The sequence below is a fragment of the Balaenoptera acutorostrata genome, chromosome X, assembly GCF_949987535.1.
Source record: "Balaenoptera acutorostrata chromosome X, mBalAcu1.1, whole genome shotgun sequence".
In the NCBI taxonomy this organism is placed as follows: domain Eukaryota; kingdom Metazoa; phylum Chordata; class Mammalia; order Artiodactyla; family Balaenopteridae; genus Balaenoptera; species Balaenoptera acutorostrata.
In genome coordinates, this window is record NC_080085.1 from 66,779,859 (window position 1) to 66,800,569 (window position 20,711).

Sequence of the window (20,711 nt, forward strand, 5' to 3'; positions counted from 1 at the left end):
TAGGATTAGAAATGGAAATATAAGAGTAAAATCACTGAGATATCCACTTAGCTGGCCAGCCTCCCTTTCCTATTGGCGCCTTGACTACCCTCTGAGAAGGACGTGCAGTGATAGTGACATCCCAGGTGAGGTTTCAAAACCTTCCAGACAAAAACTAAACAAAAAGCCAGAAACCTTCCAGTTGGGGAAGGCTTTAAAGGCCCTGCTAAGATTCATATAGAGATGAGAGAGGTGAGGCTGCCTCTTTCACAAATTTCACCTCGGCCAGCCAGCCCTACTTGCTTCACAGCTTCATTTTCATAGATGTGACCACTAGTTGTGGAAATGAGTTATGAGTAAGGTATGAAAGGCAAGGCTCTTGAGGACAAGGTTTAAGTGAAATTGCTAGTATAAATAGGATCTCATGCAATTTAAGAAATTTGAAAACTTCCATGCAGGCAGTTCTCTCTCTGGAGAAGTTTGAAATAGGCTGAGTCGTCTTTGGCATATTGTACCTGCTGTCCTCGAATGGCCCCCAGCTTTTCATTGTCAGCGCCCTTCCCCCAGCCCCCAGGCCTGTCTATAAACTGAAGTGCTGCCATTACTTCAACATTACTTGCTTCACCCTCACCCAATCAAAACTTCAATTTCTTCATTGCAGTTATTATCACCACGTAACAAAAAAAACCTGAGATTAATCCATCCTAAAGTACCAGTGACCTTTAGATATAGTCAGAAGTATTAGCAATTACTTGAAAAGATTATTTTTTAAATCCAAATAACTTTATAACTATTGAAATGAAAAACAACAGGCCATGTGGAAGAGGTTATTTGGTAGAGCCCAGGATCAGCCCTCCTAAGCTCTTCCTTCTTGCAGCTTTTTACCTTCCACTGTCGCATCTACCATTTCTTTAAAAGCACCGCATCTGCATCTCCGTAGTGATGGAAAGAGCATTGATTTTGGAGCCCACCAGACCTATCTGCAAAATTCCAGTTCTGCCACACACCAGCTGGGTGACTATATTAGTTTCCTATTGCTGCTGTAACAGATTACAACAAACTTCGTATCCTCTTTTTAAATTTAATTTTTATTTTATATTGGAGTATAGTTGGTTTACAGTTTGTGTTAGTTTCAGGTGTATAGTAAAGTGATTCAGTTACACATATACACGTATCCATTCCTTTTAAGATTCTTTTCCATTGTAAGTTATTACAAAGTATTAAGTATATTTTCCTGTGCTATACAGTAGGGCCTTGTTGGTTATCTGTTTTATATGTAGTAATGTGTATATGTTAATCTCATATTCCTGACTTATACCTCCCCTGCCCTTTCCTCTTTGGTAACCATAAATTTGTTTTCTATGTCTGTGGGTCTGTTTCTGTTTTGTAAATAAGTTCATTTGTATCATTTTTTAAGATTCCACATATAAGTGATATCATACGATACTTGTCCTTCTCTGTCTGGTTTACTTCACTCAGTATGATAATCTCTAGGCCCATCGATGTTGCTGCAAATGGCATTATTTCATTCTTTTTTTTTAATCAGTATGTAAGTATCGGGCTGATAAAAACAACTTAAGATTTTAAAGAATTTTTCAGTTGTTTGCATATGTACATATACACATAGATGTTTGCATATTATATATACACACACATACATTATATGTTATATATTGGTTTAAACTCCAGTTAATATAAACTCCTTCTGGCTATGCTAGCTAATTCTTTTTTTTTTTTTAATTTTTGAATTTTATTTATTTTTTATACAGCAGGTTCTTATTAGTTATCCATTTTATACATATTAGTGTATATATGTCAATCCCAATCTCCCACTTCATCACACCACCACCACCACCCCCCCGCCACCACTTTCCCCCCTTGGTGTCCAAACGTTTGTTCTCTACATCTGACCACAGTGCTCAGACACAGCTAGGATCTAGATGAAGAGGAAGCGCACCAGTTCCAGTGAGGAAAACGGGGAAGAGAGGGCTCCCTACCAATCCGTATGTGCAATTCCAGGCACTTTGGCTGGAGTTGCTGCCAACACAGGGCTGGAACCAGCTGAGCAGCCCCAAGAGCTCCCAGGGAACAAAGAAATCTGGAGGAGCTTGTGATGGGAAAAAGGTGAAATCTTGTCACTGAAAACCTGTTTGTTTTGCAACACATGCCAAGCAGGATTTGAAACTCCCTCAGTTCCTGAAAAAAGAAAAAAAAGAGAGATGAGATCCGAAGAGGAAGAAAATGTTTTCTGCTTTTGGTCACATGTCCTAAGATCTCAGCAATTATCTTGAGGTTTTGAAGATTCCCAAGAGAGAAGTTTTTTTTATTTTAGAGAAATCGACTACAGAAAGATGAGCAGCAGGAACATGTACCAAGAGTTTCTCACAGGTATGTTGTTTTCTTTGACCCTTGACTGCAACCCAGCAATATACAAGGAATTATGGGAAGAAATCCTTTCCCAGAATTGTAGCAAGAGATAGATGGCATTATTAGAGACTGAGGGCTCAAGAAAATAATGTTTTCTTCAAAGTAATTCATTCACAAATTCCACCATAGACAGTGGTATTATTACGTGGAGGTGGCATAGCATTTCTTTTCGTTATCACCCAACAAGCCTTATTCCCTACTGCTTACACCTTTCCACCTGTACCCAGTGACCTAAGAGGCTCTAAGAATTTGGGATCTGAAGAAATATCTGCACCCCCATGTTCATTGCAGCACTATTCACAAGAGCCAAGATCTAGAAATAACCTGTGTCCAACAGCAGATGAATGGATAAAGAAAATGTGGTATGTATATGCATGGAATAAAACTCAGCCATAAATATTAGGGAGATCTTGCCACTTGCAACAACATGGATAGACATTGAGGGCATTATGCTAAGTGGAATAAGTCAGACAGAGACAGACAAGTACTGTATGAGCTCGCTTATATGTGGAATCTAAAAAAAACAAACTCATAGAAACAGAGATCAGATTTGTGGTTGCCAGAGGCAGGGGGTGGGGGGAGAGGAATTGGGTGAAGGTGGTCAAAAGGTACAAACTTCCAGTTATAAGTTCTGGGGATCTAATGTACAGCATGGTGACTATAGCTAAAAGTACTGTTTTGTATATTTGAAAGTTGCTAAGAGAGAGGTCTGAACAGTTCTCATCAGAAGGAAAAAAAATTTGTAACTATGTGAGGTGATGGATGTTAGCTAAATTTATTGTGGTAATCATTTTGCAGCATAGACAAATATCACATCATTGTGTTGTACACCTTAATCTTACACAATGTTATATGTCAATTATATCACAATAAAGCTGGAAAAAGAAAAGAATTTGGGATCCCCAAGTACATCCTAAATTAGGTGCTGCTATGACTGCTGGGCAGAATATGCTGTGCAAAGTATCATAGTGCTTTAAAAATGCACTTCTGCTCTCAGTCTAATAAATTCTGTAAGATAACATATGCAAGTTTAGAGCTAATTTTCATTTTGACCACCGCAGTGATTCTTTTTTTTTTTTTTAAAGCATTTATTGTATGTTTGTTTCCATTTCTTTATAGCAGATTGGATATTTTTTTTAATTAAAAAAAATTTTTTTGGCTGCATTGGATCTTTGTTGCTGCGCGCAGGCTTTCTCCAGTTGTGGCGAGTGGGGGCTACTCTTCATTGCGGAGCACAGGTTCTAGGTGCACGGGCTTCAGTAGTTGTGACACGCAGGCTCAGTAGTTGTGACGCACGGGCTTAGCTGCTCTGCGGCATATGGGATCTTCCCGGACCAGGTCTCGAACCCGTGTCCCCTACATTGGCAGGCGGATTCTTAACCACTGTGCCACCAGGGAAGCCCCGCAGTGATTCTTTTTTTTTTTAGCATCTTTATTGGCGTATAATTGCTTTATAACATTGTGTTAGTTTCTGCTGTACAACAAAGTGAATCAGCTCTATGTATACATATATCCCCATATCCCCTCCCTCTTGCGTCCCCCTCCCACCCTCCTTATCCCACCCCTCTAGGTGGTCACAAAGCACGGAGCTGATCTCCCTGTGCTATGCATCAGCTTCCCACTAGCCATCTATTTTACATTTGGTAGTGTATATATGTCAATGCTACTCTCTCACTCTGTCCCCACTTCCCCTCGCCCCGCAGTGATTCTTGACTGGGTTTCACCACACCTCAGAAGTACCAAGAGTAAGCAGTTAGAAGGAAGGAGGGGAATCCTAGATAGCACTCTGAGCCCACATTACCCACAGTCCCTGCAGTAGCACTTGGGGAGCAGACGTCAAGATCTCTGTTTGCATCACCTGTGCTGAGGTGGTAACAGCACTGGATTGGAGGTCAAGAGTCCTGGATTTGTTTTATTTATTTATTTATTGAAGTATAGTTGATTTACATCGTTGTGTTTGTTAGTTTCTGGTGTGCAGCAAAGTGAGTCAGTTATACATGTATATATATATATATCCTTTTTAATATTCTTTTCCATTATAGATTATTACAAGATATTGAATATAGTTCCCTGTGCTATACAGTAGAACCTTGTTGTTTATCTATTTTATATATAGTAGTTTGTATCTGCTAATCCCAAACTCCTAATTAATCCCTCCCCCCTTCCCCTTTGATCACCCTAAGGTTGTTTTCTATGTCAGTGAGTCTCTTTCTGTTTTGTAAATAAGTTCATTTGTATCATTTTTTTAGATTCCACATATAAGTGATATCATATGATATTTGTCTTTCTCTGTCTGACTTACTTCACTTAGTATGATAATCTCTAGGTCCATCCATGTTGCTGCAAATGGCATTATTTCATTCTTTTTTATGGCTGACTAGTATTTCATTGTATATGTATATATATATCACATCTTCTTTATCCATTCATCTGTTGATGGACATTTAGGTTGTTTCCATGTCTTGGCTATTGTGAATAGTGCTACTATGAACATTGGGGTGCATGTATATTTTTGAATTAGAGTTTTCTCCAGATATATGCCCAGGAGTGGGATTGCAGGATCATATGGTAATTCTAGTTTCTTAAGGAACCTCCATACTGTTCTCCATAGTGGCTGCACCAATTTACGTTCCCACCAACAGTGTAGGAGGGTTCTCTTTTCTCCACACCAAGAGGCCTGGATTTGAATCTCAATCATACATAACCATTTACTAGCTGAGTGCAAAGTCATGCTACTTGTCTGGGCCTCCTTCCTCTTCTGTAAAACTTCACAGAGAATTATGTGACAGGATGGTAAATTGGAAAGTGCTAAGTAATTCCAAGGTGTCTTTTCTGGGCATCAAGCCCGAAGACCCCTCAGACTAGAGCATGCACTGTGGATCACCTCCTCTCTCATCTCCCCTATCCTCAGCTGAATTTTCAAATAATAGCACTGTCAAGAAACTTCCAAGAGTAGAAATAAAAGCATCCACTCTTCCCAATTTCACAGAGAAAGCATAGAATATTAACAAAATAATAGTAATAACAAGTTATGAACACTTTAATTTGTGGGAAACTTTCAACCAAGACTGTTAAAGTGCCTTTTTGCAGATGATGTGGAGTGTTATTTGAAGGAGTGTCATACTCTTAGGTTCTGTGTGAGTCATGAAACTGTGTTTTCTAAAAACCCTCACAAGGACTTTCTCCACATGTTAGAGGGAAAGTTCCTTTAGTCCCTACCCCCTTATACAAGCTTAGGAATGTCTCTGAAGGACACGGTGGTAAAACACAGTGTGGTCATCAGCCTTGGAAAAGAACCTCAAGGGTCCTCCTGAGGCATGATAACCCTTGTAAATGTGACAAGATTTGTCTTCTGTTCTCAGAGTTACACGTATCTCCTGCTGGGAAATGTCTTGATTTGGGTGCTGACGTATTTGCACTGAGACTCAGGTCCCCAAGTTGCACTCTGTATTAGGTGGGCCCCCACGAGACAGTGGCGTCCGAGAATGCTGTTCCCTGCTGGGCCAGCCCTGCCTTTCAGGGTCCAGGAGTCGTTGGGGGGAAATTTTATATTACGAAGCAGGTGGCTTGAGGTGTGTGCATGTGTGTCACTCTCTGCTTAGCCTAGGAGACCTTGGCAGGGTTGTGAGCTGATTGTTTCTGCAGTGATACACAGGGTAAGTAGAGATTGACTTGATAACTGAGGGTTGGGGCTGGTTCTATTTTCCTCAGCAGTTATTTGGTGCAGGGGTAAACTGAGGAAGAGGCCATGGGAATTTTTTGACATAGAGTCCAAACTCAGATAAGCAGGCAATGACAGTTGTTCACAGAGTGTGGTCCCTGGACCAGTAACATCAACACCACCCGGGAACTTGGGAAAAATTCAAGTTCTTGGGCCCCTCTGCAGACCAAATGAATCTAAAACTCTGGCGGTGGGGTCCAGCAATCTATGTTTTGAAATGCCTTTCAGATGATTCAGACTCATGTTCAAACTTGAGAACTACTGGATTAAGGGCTTCTCACTCTGGCTGCACACCTGAGGCATTTGTTTAAAATACAGATTCTGGAGTGGGGCCCAGGAAATCCCTGTTTTTAATCCCTATGTGATACTGTTGCTCAGGCAGGATTGAGAACCACAAGTGCATTCTATCCTTAGGAACAAGTTTCTCGGACTGTGCTGAGTTTTTGTCATGGGCCTTCCAGTCCGTTGTCTGGACTATAGGTTGTAGTTTTAGGATTAGATGGCATTTTCTGGCTCAGGGCCTGTCTCTGTGATGGAATCAAGGCCTAGGCAGAGAGTGATGCCTGTGTTTCTTGGTAGGGAAGCTAGAGTGCCTCTGCCTATTGGTCCCCTCTCTCCTCCCTTAAAGGTCTAGAAGAAGCAGTTTGCCCTATAGAGTTCCTGTATAGAGGCCTGGAAGAAGAGGCTCTGCAGAAAATAGTGACCCGGGACAGTGGTTGCCAAAATACAGCTACTGTAGTCCATGAATATTCTGCATTTCAAACTAGACATCTCTAGCCCCTTCAATTCTTTCATCATCTCCCCATTACTCCCAGCTCCCCTAGTCACATACTCTTATGACCTCAGATCAGGCACTTCTTTTGCTTTCATTTCTCCATTTTAGAAAGTGGGACTAATACCTGTCATCATCCAAAGTGTGAAGGGGGCAGGCAGGGCTGAGAGAAGGACCAATGAGCTAAACTACCCACATTTGACAATGTATTAAGTGCACAAGACAATGAAACCACCTCCATTACACAGTGAAATTTTTGTGGGGAAAAGTCTGTACTCATCATACTTATTTTAAAACTGGTTTAAAAGTAGTTTGAAAGTTTTCAGAGGCAAAAATTATTTCATTCATGTAAATATTGAATCCTGGAGCAGCAGTGAGATAATATGAACTTCTGTTTGCAGTTAAGTCAGTCCATTATTTTACATCTTCTCTTGGCTTCCTGTCATAGTAGGGGTATATAGAAACAGGGTTATGTTTACATACATGTGGGGGAAAGTATGTTGGACACAGGCAAATATGGTTACATTAATTGAGGGTCTATGTGCTAAACATTTTACTTATATCACCGTATTTCATCCTTTCAATAATCTTGTGAGATTCTTACTGCCTTTTACAGAAAAGACTGAGCTTATATGATCTGACTTCCCAAAGGAGACACAATGTCAGGCAGGATTTAAACTCAGGTATGTCTGATTTGAGGGAGCTTTTGTTCTTTTACAATCACCAGACTTGCTGTCATTAACCTAAGCTTCATCGTAATGCTGTTGTTTAAGAAGCCAGCCAGGCTGCAGTGACCTCTTACTGATAGGTTTAGATGCAGGGGAGGTATATGATTTGTTCCAGACGATTCACTGAGCTAAGACTAAAATCTAAGTTTTCTGACCGTCTGCCAAACCGGAAAGTGCATCTTATGTCCGAAAGATAAACAGTCCCTTCTTGCTACCTCAATGCCAACACTGACCAAGAAATCAAGAAAGGACCTAGGATGTCCCTATTACTCTCTGGGTTCTGAAATAGGGTCCTGACATTTCAGATTGACAAAAGAAGGCCCTTGGAGATTCGCCCAAAAGGCAAGCATGATATGGGGGTCACATTATCAGATATATATCACATATAACCAGATTTGGGAGGTCAGCCTTCCTTTGGGCTATACTTTGGCCCAGACTTTTTAAAGCTTCAGCTCTGGATTTCAAAATATTTTATATATATATATATATATATATATATATATATACATATATATACACACACACACACACACACACACACACACACAAAGTGAAGGGGGAGGAAGGAGCAATCATAAATATTATTTTATTTATTGAAAAAACATTTGTATGGCTCTTACTCTGTGCCAGGTGCTGGTACTTGCCATATATTAACTCATTTAATCTTTAACAACTTTATGCTGAAGGTACAATTATTATCCTAATTTTACAGGTGAAGACATTGAGACTCTGAGAAATTAAATATTTGCCCAAGTCCAGAAAGTCAAGCAGCAGAGTCAAGAGTTAAACCTTGGCAGTCTGGTTCCACACTTTATACTCTCAATCACTATACTGTGCTGCCTCTCAAGGCTACAAGCAGAATTCTAAAACCATAGACTCAGAGTTGGAAAGGCCATTAAAGGATTTTCAGTCCAACCTTCCAACCAATACAGGAATTCCCCTCTCTGCACTCCTTGCCCTGCTTGAACATTTTCAGTGTCTGGAGCTTAGTATCTCAAAGGTCCAATGGACCATCTCTGACTGTTGAGAAGTTTATCTTTAAAGTGAGCTGAGGAAGAAGATCAGCTCACTGAAAGTTGGCTGAGCCCACAGTACGTTTAAACCACTCTATTTTGTATATACAAAGATAAGGAAGATATGGTCCCTGTCCCTTACAGATTCTTAAGAGGGACAAACATGCATACAATGGCAGAATGTGGTACATGTTATACCACGTGCTATTATATATATATATATATATATATATACACACACACACATATATAGACTAGAATAGAATACAAATAAAATAAATATAAAGATGAGCTGCAGGAGTACAGAAGAAGGTGAAACCAATTCCAAGGATGGGAGTTAGGGAAGGCATCATAGAGTTGGTAAGAACTAAGCTCTGTCTTGAGTCTTGGGTAAGATTTCAACAAGCCCAGCTGAGGCAGAAGGGCAGGAGAGAAACGTCAAATAAGCACAGAAATGCTTTCTTATGGCTGCTGTTCAGATAGCTGACGACAGTCATGTGATGCTCTGAGTCTGCCTACTTCCTGTTCCCTCAGCTATTTAGCTTCTCATTTAGTGTTTAAGAGCTTGGGCACTGGGTTTGGATCCTAGTTCTGTCACTCATTACCAGGGCCACATTATGACTTTCATGGGCCCTAGGTGCCTTTACCTTGTGGGCCCCTTCCATTAAAGAAAAAACCTACAGAAAATTAGACTTTCCAACTCTTGGTATAAAGACAAATAATATTATATATTAAAACATTTCCTTCAACCTGAAAGTTCATTTTTTTCATCTGATTTTAAAAAGACAATAAAACATTTTTATGGACCCCTGAACGTATTTTGGGCCCTAGACATTATATCTACTGGGCCTAATTGATAAGTCAGCCCTGTTCATTATAATCTTGGGATGCATACTTAAATTCTCAGAGACTCAGATTCCTCATCCACAAAATGGGAATAATGATATAACACCTATATCACAAGTTTGTGATAAGGATTAAGTGAGATCTTGCATGACAAAAATTAGCACGCAATAAATGGCACTAATAAATATTAGCTATACATATGTAGGGTGACCATATAATTTATCATTCAAACCGGAGTACTTTTTTTTTTTTGGCTGCTCTAGGTCTTCATTGCTGCGCGCGGGCTTTCTCTAGTTGCGGCGAGCAGGGGCTACTCTTCGTTGCAGTGCCCGGGCTTTTCATTGCGGTGGCTTCTCTTGTTGTGGAGCATGGGCTGTAGAGCGCGCAGGCTCAGTAATTGTGGCGCACGGGCTTAGTTGCTCCACAGCATGTGGGATCTTCCCGGACCAGGGATTGAACCCGTGTCCCCTGCATTGGCAGGCAGATTCTTAACCACTGCGCCACCAGGGAAGCCCCCCAGAATACTTTTGAGAGTGGAAGGGGGTAATAATTGGATGGGATGACAACAATAGGCATAAACTGAGACATAATGGTCACTATATATATATATATACATATATATATATATATGTATATATATATATGTATATGTATATATATATATATGTATGTGTATATATGCACATATATATATGAATGACCTGCTTTTCTGATCCTTCACCATGATAGTCACCCTCCTGTAGATACCCATCGCATTTTGTCAATGGCTCATTTTAAATATGGTGAACAGGGACTTCCCTGGTGGCGCAGTGGTTAAGAATCCGCCTGCCAACGCAGGGGACACGGGTTTGATCCCTGGTCTGGGAAGATCCCACATGCCGCAGAGCAGCTAAGCCCGTGTGCCACAACTACTGAGACTGCACTCTACAGCCTGCGAGCCACAACTACTGAAGCCCGTGCACCTAGAGCCTGTGCTCCGCAATACGAGGAGCCACCGCAATGAGAAGCCCGTGCACTTCAACCAAGAGTAGCCCCCGCTCGCTGCAACTAGAGAAAGCCCGCGTGCAGCAAGACCCTACGCAGCCAAAAATAAAATTAATTAATTTTTAAAAAATATGGTGAACAGGAAAGTGCTAGGTATGGTTTGACCAGGGGAACACTATTTCATTCATTTAATCCCAGATTGTATTAACTACTTGAGCAGCTCTGTAACATGGTTGGTCTGTTGAACAAAATCTTTAGCTTGTTATAATTTCTTAAAGATTACCAGTAGCAATTTTTTTTCAAAATTATGTCTATAAAGTCTTTATCTTAGAATGTTACTGATCTGGGCTTGGAAACTTCCAATTCCTGTAACATTTTGTTTATTCCTATACTGAGTGTTTACTTCTGTGTAGTATAACTTAACTTGTGTATGTGAATCCACCTCTGTAAATTATTGCTCAAGGGCAGGGACCATGACCTATACATCTTGTCTTGAGCATCACCTTGCATAGTAGCTGAAACAAAGTAGGTACTCAACAAATGTGTAGGAAATGCATTAACACATGAATGCATGAATTTAAAACAGCTATACATTCTTTTACCAATACCTCAACTATCTTGGCATTCAGCTCCCTCTTAGTCATATTTATTCTATCCTCTCCAACTTGAAAATGTTGATTGCTGTTGTTTTGACTTGGAAGCTATAAATAAAATATAATTCAGTAGTCTGGGTTTCTCTTTGTTATATTATGTATGTTATATTCAGGGTGACCAGATGTTGCAGCCTGTACAGCTCAATTAACGCCTGTTATGTTTAATGCCACTTTCACTCTCAAAAGTGTCCTGATTCGCTTGATAAATTATGTGTAGTCATCTTTCTTATGTCATCTTCCTTCTTCTTTCTGTTCAGAGCATAACCTAAGAATCCCTCAGGTTGTCCTGTTGTCCCCAGTATGTCTTATCTTATAGGCATGTGTCATTTTTACATTTATCCTAGCTAGGTACTGTCTGCTACAGCTTCTCTTCACTTCTAGAAAAGCCAAAAGGAAGAAGTTTAAATTGCAGAGAATAAGGCTGGAAGATCAGGACTACAAGGAACCACTAAACAAATACCTGTATAAACTACTGAGAGGGTTGTGGACCCTCCTTCCCTGGACCTTGACAGATCAGCTCAGCATTCGTCTGTTGTGTATTATGCATGCAGAGGCCTGCTTGATGGCCTTTGGAAGTCCCTTCCAGCTCTGAGATTCTCTAACTACTTTTTAAAGCTAGATTAGCAGTAAAGGTCAGTGACCTATATCTGGGGCTAGGATCAGCATATGATCCCTGGATGGATTAAGGCACAGGGCAAGAAAATCTCTGTTAGGAAAGGAGCAGATGGGTGGCAGTCTAGACACCTTTTAGTGGAATTTCTGGGTCCATCTTTCTCAAGCTGGGTTCCCAGCCTCATCCACAAAAGTCAAGGGCAGTAGTAGCCTGGGCCCTATGCTGCCTGAGTCATGCTTCTACTCCTCACTTTCCCACTTAGGAGCAGCTGGCTTAGCTTCTGGGATGGGAGAGGCCAGGGTGCCCAAAGCCCCATCTGCTCTGAAAGCTCCCTGACTGGCAACTAAGTAAACAGCAGTTTTCTGAATCAGCCTCTTGCAAAGCTTTGTTATTTAAGGTCAAACTTTTCCAGTATTAGTGAGTTACAGTTCCCCTCCCCAACCCCCATGCTACCCCCACTTTCATTTCCAGCTCCACCCAGCACTGGTTCCTGTTGCCCAAGTAAAATAATGCCTCGGTGAACTACAGAGTAGCTTTCAGTCCCCTCTTGGGTTTTGCTGAAATGGCCCAGGAATTCAGAAATGGTTCTCGCCCCCCTGCAGGGTCAAGATGATCTCTGCAGCCCTCTCAGCAACACAGAACATTTCTTCTTCTGCCCCTCTCCATTGGGTTCCATGGCCCCTCATTTCAATTCTGCTTCTCCTGAGGAGGAACTCCAGCCGGTGGGTAATATATCAAGAGGCTGTGAGCTGACCAGGAGCCTGGTGGTTCAGTGCTCAGCAACAAGCTTTTGGCCTGAGTTACAGTGGGTATTAGGCCATTGATTGAACTCTAGCTTACAGATGAGGAAACAGACTGAAACAAGTGTATAACTTGAGCATAGCTGGTAAGTGACAGAGCTGGGACTTGAAGCCAGGTTTTGCAGATTTCAAAGCTGAGCCTACTTCTGGTCAGGTCAGCCTAAGAGCTTCCCACCTCTTTTCCTTACTTCCCAGGAATGGGATGGGTTGAGAAGATCAGGTGCTCCCTGTAAGATTTTTTAATGGTTTTAGAGAATGCAAAGTCTTCAGGCTTCTTAGGGTCCAGGCAATATGCAATCAATTAGCAATCCCTCCTGCTGAGAGATGCAATGGAAATCAACTTGCATCAGGCCTGTGTAAACTGTTAAAATTAGGTCTTCTTGTGGTACAGTCTTGGCACGGAGTCAAAACACAAATCCAACTTCAATAGCTTTTTCTTAAAGAGAATCTTTTCTGCAGATTTTCTTAAAGGGGCAGTACATGGGTTTACACAGCATGTCAAACAGTGAGGCTTGATAAAATCCCTCTTCTCTTGTCCATCTCCACAGCCACAGTTCAAATCTGTCTCTTTCTGCCTCCCCCTTCACACTCTTTCTTTCTCACTCTGTGTTGCTCTCTCCACTTCTTCCTTTTCAACACACATAAAAACTTGTTCTCTTTGCCTTCAGGCTTCTGGGACGTGTAATGCCCTGGGACGTCTAATCTGTCTCTTGCTCTGGATGTTTTTCTCCCGCAGGGAGAATCCCCACCCTTAACGCTAGTGAATTCTGAATTCTGGTCTCCTTCTTGTTAAAGCTGTGTGATGTAGATATGATCATTAGATTATGCAAATCCTGAAAAACTGATGATATTATCAATGAACATGATGTTCTTAATATTTCAGAACAAACTTAAAACACTTAGGCTTGTCTTTTATGGTCTTCTTGTATCTGAGATATCAAAAAAGCCTAAATTGGGCTTCCCTGGTGGCGCAGTGGTTAAGAATCTGCCTGCCAATGCAGGGGACACGGGTTCGAGCCCTGGTCTGGGAGGATCCCACATGCCGCGGAGCAACTAAGCCCGTGAGCCACAACTACTGAGCCTGCGCATCTGGAGCCTGTGCTCCACAACGGGAGAGGCCGCGACAGTGAGAGGCCCGCGCACCGCGATGAAGAGTGGCCCCCACTCGCCGCAACTGGAGAAAGCCCTCGCACAGAAACGAAGACCCAACACAGCCAAAAATAAAATAAATTTTAAAAAAAATTTAAAAAAAAAGCCTAAATTCCTGCTTATCAAGAATTGACATTTATTGAGCACCTGTGACATGCCAGGCCCTGTGCTAGGCAGTTTCATCCATGTTATCGTATGTAAACTTAGCCACGTGTGGTGTGGATTTTTTTTTTTAATTAATTAATTTATTTATTTATTTATGACTGTGTTGGGTCTTCGTTTCTGTGCGAGGGCTTTCTCTAGTTGTGGCAAGTGGGGACCACTCTTCATCGCGGTGCGCGGGCCTCTCACCATCGCGGCCTCTCTTGTTGCGGAGCACAGGCTCCAGACGCGCAGGCTCAGTAATTGTGGCTCACGGGCCCAGTTGCTCCGTGGCATGTGGGATCTTCCCAGACCAGGGCTCGAACCCGTGTCCCCTGCATTAGCAGGCAGATTCTCAACCACTGCGCCACCAGGGAAGCCCGTGGTGTGGATTTTTAACTCTCACTTTATAAATTTTCCAAAACTAAGGTTCTCAGGGGTTAAGTCCAATGTTACACAGAGCAAAGGTTGAAATCTGATTCTGAAACCCATATGCTTTCCACTGTATCAAATTACCTCTTATAGCTGAAGTGAGATATAAACAATAATAATAACAGTTACTTTATGCCTAAAAATATTTGAGGCTGCTTCTTAATACTACTCGGTAATTATTAAACATAATTTTGCCATTGAATTAAAAACAATTTAATGATAGCCAAGTTTGGTGTTCTCTACACCATAAACTATAAAGTAAAAAGCTAGTACAATTTTTATTATAAATGTTTGACTAATCTACAGATATACTGTCTTTTTAACCCCCCCCCAAAAAAAATCCTTAAGCTTTCCCTTTTGGAAAAAGTTTGCTAAACCTTTTGGTCAATGGAGATTTTGCTGAGAATATGATTGGATCAACATTAAATATATGAGCCATGTGGCAATGATATTGTTAAGAGAGAATTATCCCTTTGTTTCCTTTTACTGTTTTTTTAGAATTAATTAATTAATTATTTTTTGGCTGTGTGGGGTCTTCATTGCTGTGTGCAGGCTTTCTCTAGTTCAGGTGAGGGGGGCCACTCTTTTGCAGTGCGTGGGCTTCTCACTGTGGTGGCTTCTCTTGTTGGAGCACGGGCTCTAGGCACATGGGCTTCAGTAGTTGTGGCACACAGGGTCAGTTGCTCTGCGGCATGTGGGATCTTCCCAGACCAGGGATCGAACCCACGTCCCCTGCATTGGCAGGTGGATTCTTAACCATTGCGCCACCAGGCAAGTCCCCCTTTTACTGTTCTTATCCTAAAGAAATCCCTGTATAACTGTTTGTGGGATAGCCATCCAACTAGCAAAATAACATCCTTTCTAGTGGGATTTTCATTGTCCTTTCTGCCAGCTGTGGGACTAGAACCTACATGGACAACCTGGTGGAAGATAAAAGCAACTTGATATCAGGAAACTTGGGTTCTTCTCATGGCTTTTCTTTTGACAAGTCACTTCACCTCTCTAAACATATTATTTTTTAAGGATTTATACTGAGTCATGAGAGAGATGGGCTAGTCTTTCACACAAATGGTTTGGCAAGTTAATTCAGTGTATGTGAAATTCTTTCATATCGCTTGTCTTTCTTAGTCAAAAAGGCTGAGTTTAAAAGTGAATTAACATTTATCTCTGAGAAATGAAAACATATGCCCACAAAAAAACTTGTACATGAATATTCATAGCAACTTTATTCATAATAGTCAAAAAGTGGAAACAATCCAGGTGTCCATCAACTGATGAATGGATGAACCAACTCTGGAATACTATGGAATACATACCATGGAATACTACTCAAATAAAAAGGAACAAACTAATAATATACACAACAATCTGGATGAATCTTTAGGGAATTATGCAGAGTGAAAAAAACCAACTTAAAAGGTCATATACTATATGTTTCCAACTGTATAAGGTTCTTGAAGTGACAAAGAGGCAGAGAACAGATTAGCAGTTATTTGTGGTGATAGAATTGTTCTGTATCTTGACTGCAGTAGTGGATATACAAACATACATAGGTGATAAAATTTTATAGAGCTAAATATACCACACATAAGTACAAGTAAAACTGGAGAAATCTGAACAAGATTGGTGGATTGTATCAATGTCAATATCCTGGTTGTAATGCTGTACCATAGTTTTGCAAGAGGTTACCACTGGGGGAAACTGGGCAAAATGTATAAGACATCTCTCTGTATATTTCCTACAACTGCATGTGAATCTACATTTATCTCAAAATAGAAAGTTTACTTTAAAAACAAAGTAAGTAAATAAGGTTTCCTTTTGTCCATTAAAATGCCCTAACCTGAAATGAAGTGTTGAGGCTTAAGAGAAAGAAATTCCAAAGGGTTTAGAATCTTCTGGGTGCTAATTTTAGGCACAGTCTTTTCTGTGCAAATACAGCAGCAGCTGCCTTGAAAAGTCTTTGTTGAGCAGTTTTCTGAATGGCTCCTTTGATCCTGTCAGTTTCTGCAGTGGGCGTATCATGGGTAGACTTGCAAGTTGGTTGACTTGGCTCCAGGGTGGAGAGAACCACAGCTCCTCCTTTACTGTGTGGGTACCCCACTTCGAGTTCTATGGGCTGGCTTGACAGGGTCCAGTCCAAAAAATCAGCTGCATCCTTGTGGGAAGGGGGAAGGGGTAAATCTGGCTGTCAAGCACCAATGCATAGCAAAGGACACAGAAATGTTGACTTAAGAGTATATAGTGCTCGAACCCATGTCCCCTGCAGAAGCCCGTGCACCGCAACAAAGAGTAGCCCCCGCTCACTGCAACTAGAGAAAGCCTGTGTGCAGCAACGATGACCCAACACAGCCAAAAAAGAAAAAAAAAGAGTATATAGTGGACAGAGGAGGATCAGGAATGGAATCTAGCAGCTAAGGTAGAAAACACTCAACTTCTTGTTTTTCCCTAAAAATGAGCTAGCTTATATGTTCTGTATTTGTCAATAATTTTTTCCCTTTTCTTCTTGCATAGTTTGCTCCTTAACTAGGGGGAAGCCAGGTTCCAGGTGTTTTGAGAAGTGGAGCTTTAGAATTTCTATAGCAGCTTCGTGCTAGATTGCATCCATACATTTAATTTTGTGCTAGTTTTTTAAAAATCATTATTTTGGAGGAAAAAAATATTAAGGAACCTGTAATCAGATGCTCAGCTTTCAGATGCTTTTGGTATAGCAAGCTTTGCTACAAGAAAGTAAAGCTTTAGGCTAGGGGCTCTCTAAACAAGGGTGAACTAATGACAAAGTTATAAACTAGTCAAAGTTGTCTTTCACGACTCCTGCTTTCACCCTTTGTGTACTCTTTTTTCCCCTCGTTGGGACTCCTTCCCTCCTTGCCCCACACCCAACTGTCCAGTATCCTCATAGCCTCTCCTTACAGACATTTTAGAGATTTTCTGTCTGGAAGGACACAGGAGAAGCTGATAACAAAGGAGGAGGGCTGAGGAATTGGGGTGAGGAGACTTACATTTTTACTGTGCATCATTTTGTGCTGTTTGAATTTTAAATATCTGCATGTACCACCTATTGGAAAACAATTTTTAAACTTTTTTCAGTAAAGAATTTGCTATCTAGGCAGTCCATGGCATATAATATTTTGGGAAAAGATGGTCTAGGTTGAAGTGATGTAGATCTAACCTTATTTGCTTATAAATTTTTCAAAATAAGTGTTTATGTTCTAAACTGAAAGCCTGATGCCAATTTTTTAAAAAAATTAAAATGATTACAAATATCATTTTTAATCAAATGCTAAATGCTATGCTTTAGACTAACCTTTACAAATATGGTAAAAATACATCCTGAAATTTTAAAGCTAGTTCCAATGAAAAATATTCTAACCCAATGTAAGACTAGCATGTCTTGACTTTTGGTTCATAAAATATGGTCAGCATAGATATATTTTTCTAAATATAAAAATTAAGTAGAGCAGCACAATGACAATATCATAAACTTGTATTACATAGTATACAGACATCTAGTTTACTGTAGAAATTTCTTTTTTAATTGAAGTATAGTTGAATTACAATGTTGTCTTAGTTTCAGGTATACAGCAAAGTGATTCAGTTTATATATATATATTTTTTCAGATTCCTTTCTATTATAAGATATTATGAGATGTTGAATATAGTTCCCTGTGCTACACAGTAGGACCTTTGATGTTTATCTATTTTATGTAAAGTAGTGTGTATTTGTTAATCCCAAGCTCCTAATTTATGTCTCCCCCTCCTTCCCCTTTGGTAACCGTATGTCTGTTTTCTATGTCTAGGGTCTGTTTCTGTAAATAAGTTCATTTGTACTCTTTTTCTTAGATTCCACATATGAGTGATATCATATGATATTTGTCTTTCTGTATCTGACTTACTTCATTCAGTATGACAATCTGTAGGTCTATCCATGTTGCTGCAAATGGCATTATTTTGTTCTTTTTTATGGCTGAGTCATTATCACATCTTCTTTACCCATTGATCTCTTTATGGACACTTAGGTTGCTTCCATGTCCTGGCTATTGTACATAGTACTGCTATGAACATTGGGGAGCATGTGTCTTTAGTCTACTATAGGAAGTTCTTATTTCTTCACTATCCTTGCCTCATTTTGAATGCCACAGCCAGAAGAGTTTGGCTCTCTGCCCTGTTCCAGTACTTTGAAAAGTTCAGTGTGACAGGCCTAAACTCAAGCTGCAAAAACCAGTGCTGTTTGGGTCTTTGCACAGATTCTTTCCTATTCACTTTCTTGACTGTCTACTCTCTGCTCTCATCTCCCTGGCATGCTGAACCTAGTTCCACAACTGCTTCTAGAAGCCCTTCATTTTGGTTACCTTTAAGTACTTCTCTTCTTCTATGGTTTATAGGCCCCAGCTCCCTGCTCTGGTATTGGCTCTGAATGCTCCTTTGATTGCAGTAACACCAGCAGTTTCAGGTAAAAGAAACCTCCTCCACTAGCCCTGCCCCCATGGAACCTTTACCAACAAAGCTTGTCCCTTTCTGTACCTTGTCAGGGTGGGCAATTTGGATGTTTGGAGCTTTACAGTTTCCCTTCATTTAAAATTTCCTGGGACAAACAGGGATAGATTTTAGGGGTCATGTTGGTAACCCTTGTCATCTGTGAGAGCATTCATCTGGCAATGCCATCTTGTTCAACCCAGTTTTCTTGAGTCACCCCACACTTATGCAACACATATTTACTTATGCTACTACTTTTTCTTCCTCTTCTGCTCCTCCTCTTTGCCCTTCTCCTTCTTCTTTTTTTTAAAATTTTATTTATTTATTTATTCATTTATGGTTGTGTTGGGCCCTCGTTTCTGTGCGAGGGCTCTCCCCAGTTGCGGCAAGCGGGGGCCACTCTTCATCGCGGTGCGCGGGCCTCTCACTATCGCGGCCTCTCTTGTTGCGGAGCACAGGCCCAGACGCGCAGGCTCAGCAGTTGTGGTGCACGGGCCCAGTTGCTCCGCGGCATGTGGGATCTTCCCAGACCAGGGCTCGAACCCATGTCCCCTGCATTGGCAGGCAGACTCTCAACCACTGTGCCACCAGGGAAGCCCTCCTTCTTTTTATATTTACTTTTGCAATGAAATCTCTCATCCTTTGATCCATTTCCTTCCTGTTCCCTAACAAAGTTAAAATGCCTTAAAGCATTGGCCTCCTAGCACTGAATCAATCTACTCATCTCAGTCCTAATACCAGAGGGCTGACTTAAAATTGAAATTGAAACTATCATCAGATCATTGTTTTTTTTTCATTTTCTCTGTCATTGACATGAATATAAAGTGTAAGTATAAACTTAGGACACCGCCTTTTGTGGAATATTCTAGAATTTATACACCAAATTAGCATTCTTCAAAGTGATCACTGAGATAGAGTTGTTACAAGTATCCCTGTGATGTAATCATTGTTACAAATGTTTGGGGGCTGCTCTTTTGGAATTAAGGGGCGACAGAAGGTAGTGGAAAGAACATGAGGTTCTGAGATGATATAGCCTTTGCTTTGTTTTGTTTTGTTTTTTCTTTGCCACATATTGTGTGTTTCTATTTATATGAAATGTCCAGAATAAGCATATCCATAGAGAGAGAAAATAGATTAGTGGTTGTCAGGGCCTACATAAAAGCAATAATGGAGAGTGATTGCTAATGTGTGCAGGGCTTTTTTGAGGGGGGGATGGTGAAGACAATTTTCTGGAATTGGATAGTGATGATTGCACAAATTTGCAACTATATTAAAAACCACTTCATTATACACTTTAAAAGAATAAAGTTTATGGTATATAAAATATACTTTAATTAAGCTGCTATTAAAAATGTATGTAAACTTACATCTAATTTCCACATAAATAAGATATAGCCTTTTCTTTGAATTGCTAATCTGCCTCACATTAGCTATACAATATTTGTGTCTCTGAGCTTCCAGTTCCCCATGTATACAGTGGGGTTGAGACTATTTATCTTGCTGAGTTTTGTAGTGAGTCATTCATGCCTATGAAAATGCTGGACACATAGTAAGTGCTTGATATTTTCACACTTCTGTACTTACTGCCAGTTTATCATCTGTGCAAGAAAGTTGTTGCCCCTGTACACTCTCCCTTAGTTGATGGCTCTATTTCCCCCTCTCTCTTTGTGTTCTGGTCAAACTCAACTATATTCTTCCTTAAAAAATTAGGAGTATGAGGGAAGTTTTCTGACTTGATATATATTGAAACTTATAGCAAATAAAAAAATTAATTGAAAATCTATAGATGTCATCCCATTAACAAAAAAAAATCTATCATCACTATGATTTAATATAGGGAGGTTGTGACCAATATTATGAGACCAACATAAAAAAATGCATAGGAAATGTATGAATTTGAAAAAGAGATATATAACTTCCATTACCTACAGAGAACATAATCATTAACAGATAAACCTAATAGAATAAACAGTCATATTT